A 16,165-nucleotide genomic window follows, 5' to 3' on the forward strand; every position below is an offset into this window, starting at 1 on the left:
CAGACGCATGGAAGCACATAATTCAATGATTGTCCAGGCAAAATTGTAATATTTAAAATCAATCCATCTATCCATTTTCTACCGCTTGTCCCTTTTGCGGTCGCGGGGGGTGCTGGAGCCTATCATTCTCACTAATTATAATCATATCATTATTAATAATGATATTCTTTTTTTTTTTTTTTTGAATAACACGTCTTCCTGTAGAGGTGGCGACTTGTCCAGGGTGTACACCGCCTTCCGCCCGATTGTAGCTGAGATAGACTCCAGCGCCCCCCGCGACCCCGAAGGGAATAAGCGGTAGAAAATGGATGGATGGATGGACGTCTTCCTGTAAGACATATTTGCCCACCCACCCATTGAGGCAGCCCGGGTAAAAAAGGGATGTGATTAGTTTCCTTTTTTTCTTAAGCGCACAGATTTTCTTCAACAACACCCGGATCTCACACAGACACATGTAAGCACATGATTCAATGATTGTCCAGGCAAAATTGGAATATTTACAATCCATCCATCCATTCATTATCTACCGCTTGTCCCTTTTGGGGTCGCGGGGGGTGCTGGAGCCTATCATTCTCACTAATTATAATCATATCATTATTAATAATGATATTCATTTTTTATTTTTTTTTGGATAACACATCTTCCTGTAAGACATATTTGCCCACCCACCTATTGAGGCAGCCTGGGTAAAAAAGGAATGTGATTGGTTTCCTTTTTTTCCTAAGCGCACAGATTTTCTTCAACAACACCCGGATCTCACGCAGACACATGTAAGCACGATTCAATGATTGTCCAGGCAAAATTGTAATATTTTCAATCCATCCATCCATCCATTTTCTACCGCTTGTCCCTTTTGCGGTCGCGGGGGGTGCTGGAGCCTATCATTCTCACTAATTATAATCATATCATTATTAATAATGATATTCATTTTTTTTTATTTTTTTTTGGATAACACGTCTTCCTGTAAGACATATTTGCCCACCCACCTATTGAGGCAGCCCGGGTAAAAAAGGAATGTGATTGGTTTCCTTTTTTTCCTAAGCGCACAGATTTTCTTCAACAACACCCGGATCTCACACAGACACATGGAAGCACATAATTCAATGATTGTCCGGCAAAATTGTAATATTTATAATCCATCCATTCATCCATTTTCTACCGCGTGTCCCTTTTAGGGTCGCGAGGGGTGCTGGAGCCTATCATTCTCACTAATTATAATCATATCATTATTAATAATGAAATTATTTTTTATTTTTTTGGATAACATGTCTTCCTGTAAGACATATTTGCCCACCTGCCTATTGAGGCAGCCCGAGTAAAAAATGAATGGTTTCCTTTTTTTCCTAAGCGCACAGATTTTCTTCAACAACACCCGGATCTCACACAGACACATGGAAGCACATAATTCAATGATTGTCCAGGCAAAATTGTAATATTTAAAATCCATCCATCCATCCATTTTCTACGGCTTGTCCCTTTTGGGGTCGCGGGGGTTGCTGGAGCCTATCATTCTCACTAATTATAATCATATCATTATTAATAATGATATTCTTTTTTTTTTTTAAGGATAACATGTCTTCCTGTAAGACATATTTGCCCACCCACCTATTGAGGCAGCCCGAGTAAAAAAGGGATGTGATTGGTTTCCTTTTTTTTCCTAAGCGCACAGATTTTCTTCAACAACACCCGGATCTCACACAGACACATGGAAGCACATAATTCAATGATTGTCCAGGCAAAATTGTAATATTTAAAATCCATCCATCCATCTACTTTCTACCGCTTGTCCCTTTTGCGGTCGCGGGGGGTGCTGGAGCCTATCATTCTCACTAATTATAATCATATCATTATTAATAATGATATTCTTTTTTTTTTTTTTTTTTGGATAACACGTCTTCCTGTAAAACATATTTGCCCACCCACCTATTGAGGCAGCCCGAGTAAAAAAGGAATGTGATTGGTTTCCTTTTTTTTTCCTAAGCGCACGGATTTTCTTCAACAACACCCGGATCTCACACAGACACATGGAAGCACATAATTCAATGATTGTCCAGGCAAAATTGTAATATTTAAAATCCATCCATCCATCTACTTTCTACCGCTTGTCCCTTTTGCGGTCGCGGGGGGTGCTGGAGCCTATCATTCTCACTAATTATAATCATATCATTATTAATAATGATATTCTTTTTTTTTTTTTTTTGGATAACATGTCTTCTTGTAAGACATATTTGCCCACCCACCTATTGAGGCAGCTCGGGTAAAAAAGGAATGTGATTGGTTTCCTTTTTTTTCCTAAGCGCACGGATTTTCTTCAACAACACCCGGATCTCACACAGACACATGGAAGCACATAATTCAATGATTGTCCAGGCAAAATTGTAATATTTAAAATCCATCCATCCATCTACTTTCTACCGCTTGTCCCTTTTGCGGTCGCGGGGGGTGCTGGAGCCTATCATTCTCACTAATTATAATCATATCATTATTAATAATGATAACATGTCTTCCTGTAAGACATATTTGCCCACCCACCTATTGAGGCAGCCCGAGTAAAAAAGGAATGTGATTGGTTTCCTTTTTTTTCCTAAGCGCACAGATTTTCTTCAACAACACCCGGATCTCACGCAGACACATGGAAGCACATAATTCAATGATTGTCCAGGCAAAATTGTAATATTTACAAACGATCCATTTTTTACCGCTTGTCCCTTTTGGGGTTGCGGGGGATGCTGGAGCTTATCATTCTCACTAATTATAATCATATCATTATTAATAATGATAACATGTCTTCCTGTAAGACATATTTGCCCACCCACCTATTGAGGCAGCCCGAGTAAAAAAGGAATGTGATTGGTTTCCTTTTTTCCGAAGCGCACAGATTTTCTTCAACAACACCCGGATCTCACACAGACACATGGAAGCACATAATTCAATGATTGTCCAGGCAAAAATTTAATATTTACAATCCATCTATTTTTTACCGCTTGTCCCTTTTGGGGTCGCGGGGGATGCTGGAGCCTATCATTCTCACTAATTATAGTCATATCATTATTAATAATGATAACATGTCTTCCTGTAAGACATATTTGCCCACCCACCTATTGAGGCAGCCCGAGTAAAAAAGGAATGTGATTGGTTTCCTTTTTTTCCCTAAGCGCACAGATTTTCTTCAACAACACCCGGATCTCACACAGACACATGGAAGCACATAATTCAATGATTGTCCAGGCAAAATTGTAATATTTACAATCGATCCATTTTTTACCGCTTGTCCCTTTTGGGGTCGGGGGGGTGCGGTATATATAAGAATCCTATTGCCTTTGTAATATACTTAAAAGGTGTCCATTTGTTTTAAACCAACAAAAATATTGCTGTTAATTTTTATTTATTTTTTTTAATATCTGATTAATCACACTTTTGAATTTCTATTACTAAAGAACCACAGTTGCTATTAAAGCTAGATAGAAAAGTGCTATGCAAATTTAATCCATTATTATTATTATTATTATCATTATTATTATTATTATTATTAAAGCATTGCTTAACTTATCTGGTGACATAATTGCTGCAGACATATAATGCCAGTGTTGTTTGTTGATATACTTATGGTCGTAATTTGGTTTTGTCCTTTTTAATATACAAAAATAATGCAACGTTAGTGAATGGAGACAAGTCAAACACTAGTGCCAGGCGGAAAACGGTCGCTCAGGCTGAAGCTTGTCCCTCTTTTGCCCACAAGCTCATTGATCTGCTTTCTGGGGCTGCCTTCTTGCCAGCGTGACAATGATTGTCTAGCATGCAGCAGCTGATCAATCAGCGGTCAAATGCGAGATAAAAGTGAGTTGGCCTCCACATGGCAATATGAATCACAAACAAGTAAGATGAATACAAATATTGAGGAGTCGAGTGCGCCACTCAAAGATGTTGCGCTAAAAAAAATATGAACGCAAATTGCAGCTGAAGATGAGATTCCTGCAAGCGCAAATGTTTTAGGTATCAGTCTTTTGTTGGTGGGATTTTATTCTTGAAGCACTTTAAAAAATCAGCGTCATCTGGGCAGCTGTGTAACCGTTGCAAACAGTACCTTTGACGCCTATTTGATCATTTTTTTAAACTATAAACAGTACATATGCAGATATCAATACTTGAGATTGTTGTGTTTATTATATTAATACAATTATTAGAATGTCAGTGCACGAACTGTGAATGTGCAATTTAATTCGATGAGGTCGCCACTAGCGAGGGTCAAAGGGCAAATTATATCAAAACAAAAAAATAAAGGATTATATTGCAATGGAGAAAAATAATCTTATCTGGGTTTGGTTTTTTTAAGTGCTTTTAAACATGAATTACTGAGGTTAAAAGTTGGACACCTACTGTATTTTTCGGAGTATAAGTCGCACCTGCCAAAAATGCATAATAAAAAAAGAAAAAAACATATATAAATCGCACTGGGGCGATCAAACTATGGAAAAAAACTGCGACTTATAGTACGAAAAATACGGTATTTATTTTCAGTGCGACATTACCTTATTTTTCGGACTATAAGACGCACTTAAAATCCTTTCATTTTCTCAAAACAGTGCGCCTTATAACCCGGGGCGCCTAATGTACGGAATCATTTTGGTTGTGTTTACCGACCTCGAAGCCATTTTATTTGGTCCACCGTGTAATGATAAGTGTGACCAGTAGATGGCAGTCACACATAAGAGACACATGTAGACTGCTATATGATGGCAGGCACACGTAAGAGATATGTGTAGACTGCAATATAGCAGGGGTCATAGAGGTCGGGTGCGATGTGAGCTGGGCGGCAGCCGAAGGCAGGGCACTTGGCGGTCCGATCCTCGGCTACAGAAGCTAGCTCTTGGGACGTGGAACGTCACCTCGCTGGGGGGGAAGGAGCCTGAGCTAGTGCGCGAGGTGGAGAAGTTCCGGCTAGATATAGTCGGACTCACTTCGACGCACAGCAAGGGCTCTGGAACCACTTCTCTCGAGAGGGGCTGGACTCTCTTCTACTCTGGCGTTGCCGGCAGTGAGAGGCGACGGGCTGGGGTGGCAATTCTTGTTTCCCCCCGGCTCAGAGCCTGCACATTGGAGTTCAACCCGGTGGACGAGAGGGTAGCTTCCCTCCGCCTTCGGGTGGGGGAAGGGGTCCTGACTGTGGTTTGCGCTTATGCGCCAAACCGCAGCTCAGAGTACCCACCCTTTTTGGATTCACTCGAGGGAGTACTTGAGAGTGCGCCCCCGGGTGATTCCCTCGTTCTACTGGGAGACTTCAATGCTCATGTTGGCAGCGACAGTGAAACCTGGAGAGGCGTGATTGGGAAGAATGGCCGCCCGGATCTGAATCCGAGTGGTGTTTTGTTATTGGACTTTTGTGCTCGTCACAGATTGTCAATAACAAACACCATGTTCAAACATAAGGGTGTCCATATGTGCACTTGGCACCAGGACACCCTAGGCCGCAGTTCCATGATCGACTTTGTAGTTGTGTCATCGGATTTGCGGCCTCATGTTTTGGACACTCGGGTGAAGAGAGGGGCGGAGCTTTCTACCGATCACCACCTGGTGGTGAGTTGGCTGCGATGGTGGGGGAGGATGCCGGACAGACCTGGCAGGCCCAAACGCATTGTGAGGGTTTGCTGGGAACGTCTGGCAGAGTCTCCTGTCAGAGAGAGTTTCAATTCCCACCTCCGGAAGAACTTTGAACATGTCACGAGGGAGGTGCTGGACATTGAGTCCGAATGGACCATGTTCCGCGCCTCTATTGTCGAGGCGGCTGATTGGAGCTGTGGCCGCAAGGTAGTTGGTGCTTGTCGTGGCGGTAATCCTAGAACCCGTTGGTGGACACCGGCGGTGAGGGATGCCGTCAAGCTGAAGAAGGAGTCCTATCGGGTACTTTTGGCTCATAGGACTCCTGAGGCAGCGGACAAGTACCGACAGGCCAAGCGGTGTGCGGCTTCAGCGGTCGCAGAGGCAAAAACTCGGACATGGGAGGAGTTCGGTGAGGCCATGGAAAACGACTTCCGGACGGCTTCGAAGCAATTCTGGTCCACCATCCGCCGCCTCAGGAAGGGGAAGCAGTGCACTATCAACACCGTGTATGGTGAGGATGGTGTTCTGCTGACCTCGACTGCGGATGTTGTGGATCGGTGGAGGGAATACTTCGAAGACCTCCTCAATCCCACCAACAAGTCTTCCTATGAGGAAGCAGTGCCTGGGGAATCTGTGGTGGGTTCTCCTATTTCTGGGGCTGAGGTTGCTGAGGTAGTTAAAAGGCTCCTCGGTGGCAAGGCCCCAGGGGTAGATGAGATCCGCCCGGAGTTCCTTAAGGCTCTGGATGCTGTGGGGCTGTCTTGGTTGACAAGACTCTGCAGCATCGCGTGGACATCGGGGGCGGTACCTCTGGATTGGCAGACCGGGGTGGTGGTTCCTCTCTTTAAGAAGGGGAACCAGAGGGTGTGTTCTAACTATCGTGGGATCACACTCCTCAGCCTTCCCGGTAAGGTCTATTCAGGTGTACTGGAGAGGAGGCTACGCCGGATAGTCGAACCTCGGATTCAGGAGGAACAGTGTGGTTTTCGTCCTGGTCGTGGAACTGTGGACCAGCTCTATACTCTCGGCAGGGTCCTTGAGGGTGCATGGGAGTTTGCCCAACCAGTCTACATGTGTTTTGTGGACTTGGAGAAGGCATTCGACCGTGTCCCTCAGGAAGTCCTGTGGGGAGTGCTCAGAGAGTACGGGGTATCGGACTGTCTGATTGTGGCAGTCCGCTCCCTGTATGATCAGTGCCAGAGCTTGGTCCGCATTGCCGGTAGTAAGTCGGACACGTTTCCAGTGAGCGTTGGACTCCGCCAAGGCTGCCCTTTGTCACCGATTCAGTTCATAACTTTTATGGACAGAATTTCTAGGCGCAGTCAAGGCGTTGAGGGGATCTGGTTTGGTGGCTGCAGGATTAGGTCTCTGCTTTTTGCAGATGATGTGGTCCTGATGGCTTCATCTGGCCAGGATCTTCAGCTCTCACTGGATCGGTTCGCAGCTGAGTGTGAAGCGACTGGGATGAGAATCAGCACCTCCAAGTCCGAGTCCATGGTTCTCGCCCGGAAAAGGGTGGAGTGCCATCTCCGGGTTGGGGAGGAGATCTTGCCCCAAGTGGAGGAGTTCAAGTACCTCGGAGTCTTGTTCACGAGTGGGGGAAGAGTGGATCGTGAGATCGACAGGCGGATCGGTGCGGCGTCTTCAGTAATGCGGACGCTGTATCGATCCGTTGTGGTGAAGAAGGAGTTGAGCCGGAAGGCAAAGCTCTCAATTTACCGGTCGATCTACGTTCCCATCCTCACCTATGGTCATGAGCTTTGGGTTATGACCGAAAGGACAAGATCACGGGTACAAGCGGCCAAAATGAGTTTCCTCCGCCGGGTGGCGGGGCTCTCCCTTAGAGATAGGGTGAGAAGCTCTGCCATCCGGGAGGAGCTCAAAGTAAAGCCGCTGCTCCTCCACATCGAGAGGAGCCAGATGAGGTGGTTCGGGCATCTGGTCAGGATGCCACCCAAACGCCTCCCTAGGGAGGTGTTTAGGGCACGTCCCACCGGTAGGAGGCCGCGGGGAAGACCCAGGACACGTTGGGAAGACTATGTCTCCCGGCTGGCCTGGGAACGCCTCGGGGTCCCACAGGAAGAGCTGGACGAAGTGGCTGGGGAGAGGGAAGTCTGGGCTTCCCTGCTTAAGCTGCTGCCCCCGCGACCCGACCTCGGATAAGCGGAAGAAGATGGATGGATGGATGGATGGATGCAATATGATGGCAGGCACACGTAAGAGATGCGTGTAGACTTCCATATGATGGCAGTCACACAGAGGAGATACATGTAGACTGCAATATGATGGCAGGCACACATAATATATACGTGTAGACTGCAATATGATGGCAGGCACACATGAGAGATACGTGTAGACTGCAATATGATGGCAGTCACACGTAAGAGATACGTGTAGACTGCAATAAGATGGCAGTCACGCATAAGAGATACGTGTAGACTGCAATATGATGGCAGTCACACATAAGAGATACGTGTAGACTGCAATATGATGGCAGTCACACACAAGAGATACGTGTAGACATATTTTATGGCGTTTTGTTTCGCAATATTATGCAAAAGCAACTTTGAGCTGTATTTGGGATCTGCATAAGTCCTGAAAATGTATGCGCGTCCGCCTTTGTAGTCTGTGCACTTTAGAAAAAAAATATAATATGACTCCTTTAATGCGCCTTATAATCCGGTGCGCCTTTTGTACGAAAATAGACCTGACTAGACCCGCTCATCGGCAGTGCGCCTTATAATCCGGTGCGCCCTATGGTCCGGAAAAATACGGTATTTTAAAAGAGATGACATTTTAGGGATAATTCAAAAATATTGAATAATATCAACCAGCTGTCAAAGTTTTGCAGAATCCTCACCTCTTCTTCACTGCTCTCTTTTTGCAACAGCCTCTTGCTTCCATCCTGCAGAAAGAAAAAAACCCACTCAGAATAGTTTCATGATGAAGAATAACCCTTCCACACAGGCAACGACCTTGTTGTTTAGCAAAGTGTTCAAGCCCTAGCCGCGCCCGTATTGAATAGGAGAGCGCTGATGTATCGCGAGCATTAGCTGATAATTGGAGTCTTTCTGCGTAGTTAACATTAGCATACTGATGACCCTGCACGCACCAGATGTGACGCGCGGCCAAACTACAAATTGCGGTTTTTCTTTTTCGGAACTGATGAGAGACGCTGATGATAAAAACGCGGTTGAGGGTATAAACACGTCAAAGGTACTTCGGGGGCCTCGTGAAATTTTTGGTAGATTAGTTAAAAACGTTTGTATTCCCTATGCAAATGTTCCACAAATTTAAATATATTTAATTAGACATTAACATTGAGCCAACATGCAGGAGTTAATATGTAAATATTACATATATGTTATATTTTATATTGCTACTATGGTACATTTTTAGTCTATTTTATACCTGCATTGTCCTTTCCATCCTTACCGTTTCCATCCTTACCCTTTCCATCCATACCCTTTCCATCCTGTGTGGAACAACTCCCCTTGTGGATAAATACAGTTTGTCTAAGTCCATACGACAACCGTATGGTTTCACATCTCATAGCACATAACTGCGGTGCGTTCAAGGGAACCTTGATTAAAGTTTGAAACAGAGGCGTCACTTGTTTTTAAACACAATGGAGGCTTAACCCCCAGTAAATGAACTAATAAAAGTAATACATATAATAATTATGTATTATGATGAGCATTATCCACTGAAAATAATCCTAAACTAATCAGCTTATATCTACCGAAAGGGAAAGTTTAAAATATAAAACCATAAAGAAATAATTTTGGTATTATATGATGAGGTGGCGACTTGTCCAGGGTGTACACCGCCCTCCGCCCGAATGCAGCTGAGATAGGCTCCAGCACATCCGCGACCCCAAAAGGGACAAGCGGTAGAAAATTGATGGATGGATGATGAGGTAGCGACTTGTCCAGGGTGTACACCGCCTTCCGCCCGAATGCTGTTCCAGCACCCCCCGCGACCCCAAAAGGGACAAGCGGTAGAAAATGGATGTATGGATGATGAGGTAGCGACTTGTCCAGGGTGTACACCGCCTTCCGCTCAAATGCAGCTGAGATAGGCTCCAGCACACCCGCGACCCCAAAAGGGACAAGCGGTAGAAAATGGATGGATGGATGATGAGGTGGCGACTTGTCCAGGGTGTACACCGCCTTCCGCTCAAATGCAGCGGGGATAGGCTCCAGCACACCCGCGACCCCAAAAGGGACAAGCGGTAGAAAATGGATGGATGGATGATGAGGTGGCGACTTGTCCAGGGTGTACCCCGCCTTCCGCCCGAATGCAGCTGAGATAGGCGCCAGCATCCCCCGCGACCCCAAAAGGGACAAGCGGTAGAAAATGGGTGTATGGATAATGAGGTAGCGACTTGTACAGGGTGTACACCGCCTTCCGCTCAAATGCAGCTGAGATAGGCTCCAGCACACCCGCGACCCCAAAAGGGACAAGCGGTAGAAAAGGGATGTATGGATGATGAGGTAGCGACTTGTCCAGGGTGTACACCGCTCTCCGCCCGGGTGCTGTTCCAGCACCCCCCGCGACCCCTAAAGGGACAAGCGGTAGAAAATGGATGGATGGACGATGAGGTGGCGACTTGCCCAGGGTGTACATCGCCTTCCGACCGGATGCTGTTCCAGCACCCCCCGCGACCCCTAAAGGGACAAGCGGTAGAAAATGGATGGATGAATTCATGTTAGCGTATAAGATAGTGATGTGTTGAAGGGCGACACGGCAGTGCGACCGGATCAAAAGAGACGTCGGAGAGGCTTCGCTGAACAAAAAGTATCTTTTTTTACAAGCGAGTGTCATTATACAGGACTGCAGTACCTGGAGGAGCTCAGTTAAAAAATAAAGGACTCCTAACTTGGAGAAGCCAAACCATCAGTTTTATACTCCTCCTTCCTGTGTGTGTGTGTGTGTGTGTGTGTGTGTGTGTGCTTAGTCAGGAGAGCACATCCTTGACCATAAAAGGAGATGTCCGTGTGTAAGTGACTGGGAAGACAACAGATGTATACCATAACTTGTATGTTGACGTTAAGATAAGCATGGAATCTCTCCTCCAGGATAGAGCTATCACTTTTGCATTCCCAAGCCTGGTTTTATTGCTTCTTCTCGTGAGAGAGCTAATTCCAAAAATCGATTCATAATTTTCAAAAATCTATTAAAAAAAAATAGATTAATCAACTTTAGTTTTTTATAAGAATCAATTTTTTTAATCCACCGGAACTCCCTAATAACTAAAGTTTCTTGGGTGAATAATGTAAACTCACTACACCGGTATGTTTTAGCGCTTTCATGGCGAGATATAAGTTAGAACTTTACGCTACAGAGTAGAAGAAAGAGAAAAAGAAGACACTTGTCTACTACGGTGTCGTCACGAACTACAGTGGCAGACGGGCGCAAATTTCCAGGACTTATGCAGATCCCAAATACAGATCAGCAGGTACCAGAAGGTAAGAAAAGTTGGTTTTGCATAATATTGCGAAACAAAACGCCAGATGATATGTCTGCTAATGAGTGCCATTTTGCGGTCCTTATAAACACACCATAATAATACTCGTATGTTGAAGCACAGTACAATCCATCAAGCGGTGTGGCTTCATAGCTTACCAAAGTCGTACTAAAACATTTTGACAGATTTTTAAGTGCCGTGTGTAATGTTCTATATTTTCAATGGAACATTTAAAGTTTTGGTGTTCTTTACTGGCGTCATATTGCAGTCTACACGTATATCTTATGTGTGACTGCCATCTACTGGTCACACTTATCATTACACCATGTATCAAATAAAATTGCTTCGAGGTCGGTAAGCACAACCAGAATTATTCTGTACATTAGGCGCACCGGGTTATAAGGCGCACTGTCGATTTTTGAGAAAGTTTAAGTATTTTAAGTGCGCCTAATACCGTAATTGTTCTTCAAAATATACATTGCTAATTTAGTGCAAATTCATAATGATACATAAAAAACATAAGAACATAGTACTCAGATAAATAGATAAAAATAAATGAAATGCATAACAATACCAAGCACACAGCTCACATGCAGAGATGGTGCAGCTGTTCCCCTAAAGGGGATTGCACACCTCAGATCGGGATCTAAAAACTGTACCACTTATTGGAAATGTGATAATAGGCTTTCTTGCAAGTACCGTATTTTTCGGACTATAAGGCGCACTTAAAATCCTTTCATTTTCTCAAAACGCGACAGTGCGCCATGTACGGAATAATTCTGGTTTTGCTTACCGACCTCGAAGACATTTTATTTGGTACATGCTGTAATGATAAGTGTGACCAGTAGATGGCAGTCACACATAAGAGATACGTGTAGACTGCAATATGACTCAAGTAAACAACACCAAAATTGTAAATGTTCCATTGGAAATATAGAACATTACACACGGCGCTCAAAAATCGATCAAAATGTTTTAGTACGACTTTGGTAAGCTATGAAGCCACACCGCTTGATGGATTGTACTGTGCTTCAACATAGGAGTATTATTATGGTGTGTGTGTATTAGGTAAGACGTATTATCTGGCATTTTGTTTCGCAATATTATGCAAAAGCAACTTTTCTTACCTTCTGGTACCTGCTGATCTGCATTTGGGATCTGCATAAATCCTGAAAATTTGCGTGCATTAATGATGTTGGTAATATATGATGAGGTGGCGACTTTTCCAAGGTGTACCCAGCCTTCCGCCGGGATGCTGTTCCAGCACCCCCCGCGACCCCTAAAGGGACAAGTGGTAGAAAATGGATGGATGGATGAATTCATGTTAGCGTATAAGAAAGTGATGTGTTGAAGGGCGACACGGCAGTGCGACTGGATCAAAAGAGACGTCGGAGACGCATTGCTGAACAAAAAGTTGCTTTTTTACAAGCGAGTGTCATTATACAGGACTGCAGTACCTGGAGGAGCTCAGGTAAAAAATGAAGGACTACCAATTTGCATAAATCCTGAAAATTTGCGTGCATCCGCCTTTGTAGTCCGTGCCGACGACATAGTCGATGAGCTTCTTCTTTTTTTCTCTATCTTCTTGTTGTGGGACATTCATCCTCCACTGTTGCCATTTCTAATATAAAGTAGTGTAAAGTTCTTACTTATATCTGTCAGTAAACTCGCCATGAAAGCGCTAAAACATACCGGTGTAGTGAGTTTACATTATTCACCCAAGGAACTTTAGTTATTAGAGAGTTCCGTTTTTTCACAGGACACACGGATGAGGAGATGCTGCTCCGTTATTGATTGAAGTAAAGTCTGAATGTCATTAAAACAGATAGCTCCATCTTTTGACACTTCTTCCTTCCCGTCCTTGCACGCTACACCGCTACAACAAAGATGACGGGGAGAAGACGCTGTAAAACATCATCTATGCAACATTTTGACCAAAGAACCACCATTACATATTATGTAGACCACAAGGAAGTCTTTTAAATTTAGAAAAAAAATAAATAATAATATGACCCCTTTGTATGAAAAAAGACCTGCATAGACCCCCTCATCGGCAGTGCGTCTTATAATCCGGTGCGCCCTATGGTCCGGAAAATACGGTATATTCCACTATTTTATACCAATTAGCCTATCCTGTATTAATTGTAACCGACTATTTTGGCATCTTGTCACGAAAGCAAACTGCCGACTAAACTGGCCACCGTTCCGCCTCGTGACCCTCCTGGAGTGGAAGCATGAGGGTGAAGAGCGCCACCGAAGGGTTTGTTAACAAACATCTGCTGCCATACTCTCCTCCGTCGTTAGAGATTAATGGCTTGTTAAATAAGCTGCTGGTGCAATGTCAGGGTGTGTTTGCTGTCAAAAAAAAAAAAAAAAACAGCAACATACTGTACATGCCCAGGTTGTTAGTTAGCTATCGCCCTGTCCTGTGGGTCCAAGGCAAAAGTTCGCCGTGAGACTTTTGTTAATACAAATCCTGTAGTATACAGTCATTAAAAACATCTTTATATTATCTTCTCTACAGAATATTTTTAATATACTTGTAGTAGACAGATATGTTCTGTACCAGATTATAGCTAAATAGCTCATTTCCATCTGCAGTCCCTGGCTACCTAAATTAAAGGGATAGAAAAATCATGCAATAAAATGATGACAATAAAATCATACTAAAGGATGGTACAGACACACCTCACAATTTACAACAAAAATGCTCTAATGGATAAATATAATACACATTAAGTTGACGTGTCAAACATAGTGTCCACCTTATTGACCGTGTGAGCACCTTTGATTGCTCCAAAGCCACTTTTTAAGTTCAATTGTGAATGAAGAGTAATCTGTTAGACTTTTCAAGTTTGTTGTGAGGTCGTTCCATTCCTTTATCGCTTTATATGAAAAGGCTGATTGTGCAAAAGATGTTTTCCATCTGGGTACGCCACACTGTGTCGAGAGCGGCTGGATCTGAGGCTAAAGAGAGAGAAGTGAGGCGTGTGGACCGCGTTGAGGCATTAAAATGCGCGTCTGCTGTTCCATCCATCCATCCATCTTCTTCCGCTTATCCGAGGTCGGGTCGCGGGGGCAGCAGCCTAAGCAGGGAAGCCCAGACTTCCCTCTCCCCAGCCACTTCGTCCAGCTCTTCCCAGGGGATCTCGAGGCGCTCCCAGGCCAGCCGGAAGACATAGTCTTCCCAACGTGTCCTGGGTCTTCCCCGTGGCCTCCTACCGGTCGGACGTGCCCTAAACACCTCCCTAGGGAGGCGCTCGGGTGGCATCCTGACCAGATGCCCGAACCACCTCATCTGGCTCCTCTCGATGTGGAGGAGCAGCGGCTTTACTTTGAGCTTCCCCCCGGATGACAGAGCTTCTAACCCTATCTCTAAGGGAGAGCCCCGCCACCCGGCGGAGGAAACTCATTTCGGCCGCTTGTACCCGTGATCTTGTCCTTTCGGTCATAACCCAAAGCTCGTGACCATAGGTGAAGATGGGAACGTAGATCGACCGGTAAATTGAGAGCTTTGCCTTCCGGCTCAGCTCCTTCTTCACCACAACGGATCGATACAGCGTCCGCATTACTGAAGACGCCGCACCGATCCGCCTGTCGATCTTACGATCCACTCTTCCCTCACTCGTGAACAAGACTCCGAGGTACTTGAACTCCTCCACTTGGGACAAGATCTCCTCCCCAACCCGGAGATGGCACTCCACCCTTTTCCGGGCAAGAACCATGGACTCGGACTTGGAGGTGCTGATTCTCATCCCAGTCGCTTCACACTGAATACCGTATTTTCCGGACCATTGAAAGGCGCACTGCCGATGTGCGGGCCCATTTAGGTCTATTTTCATACAAAAGGCGCATCGGATTATATCATCATCATCGGCGGTCACTCGAACGAGTATGACAATCGTCCTGGTAGGGGTGTATCTCTTTATGGAGGATGCCTGTGCGTGACTTTGTTTAACGTGGGGAGACTGGTGCACAGACAGTCACCACACGATCCTTGACAGAATCGGGTCAGGGTCCAGTGGCATGGAGTCCAAGACGACTGGGGACCCTTTTCCGCTGCAGCCTTCTCCCGCCATCGCAGCCGTTGTGGTAGTCTTCCACCTGCTCCGCCGTTGAGGTCTTCACCGTATCCCTGGCTAGGGGGCAGAAGGTACTATGTCTTTGCCAAGGGCCACCTGGGGTAACAGTAGTAAAGGGGTAAACCTCCTAGTTCCTCAAACCCCGTAGAGGATCCTCCACTGCCGGATGCACTTTAACGTCATGCCCAGGACATTGTATTATAGGGCGCATTAAAGGAGTCATAATAATATTTTTTTCTAAATTTTTCACAATCCTTGTGGTCTACATAACATGTAATGGTGGTTATTTGGTCAAAATGTTGCATAGATTATGTTTTACAGATCATCTTCAAGTTGCTTTCTAAAAGTTGCTTCAGGATGCGCCGTTTTGTGGGCGGTCTTGTTTACGTGGCTCACCTTCGACAGCGTCTTCTCCCCGTCATCTTTGTTGTAGGGGTGTAGTGTGCAAGGACGGGGGTGGAAGAAGTGTCAAAAGATGGAGCTAACTGTTTTAATGACATTCAGACTTTACTTCAATCAATAACGGAGCTGCATCTCCTCATCTGTGGCTCACTAGTGCAACAACATCGGAAATGTGTCCCGTGAAAAACCATCCGACCGGAACTCTCTAATAACTAAAGTTCCTTGGGTGAATAAAGTAAACTCACTACACCGGTATGTTTTAGAGCTTTCATGGCGAGTTTACTGACAGATATAAGTAAGAACTTTACACTACTTTATATGAATGTCCAATAACAAGAAGATAGACTACGGTGTCAGCAAGGACTACAAAGGCAGAGGTGCGCAAATTTACAGGACATATGCAGATCCCAAATACAGATCAGCAGGTACCAGAAGGTAAGAAAAGTTTCTTTTGCATACTATTGCAAAACAAAACGGCAGATAATATGTCTTACCTTATACACACACCATAATAATACTCCTATGTTGAAGCACAGTACAATCCATCAAGTGGTGCGGCTTCATAGCTTACCAAAGTCGTACTAAAACATTTTGACAGATTTCTGAGCGCCGT

The sequence above is a fragment of the Nerophis lumbriciformis genome, linkage group LG24 (assembly GCF_033978685.3).
Source record: "Nerophis lumbriciformis linkage group LG24, RoL_Nlum_v2.1, whole genome shotgun sequence".
NCBI lineage: Eukaryota > Metazoa > Chordata > Actinopteri > Syngnathiformes > Syngnathidae > Nerophis > Nerophis lumbriciformis.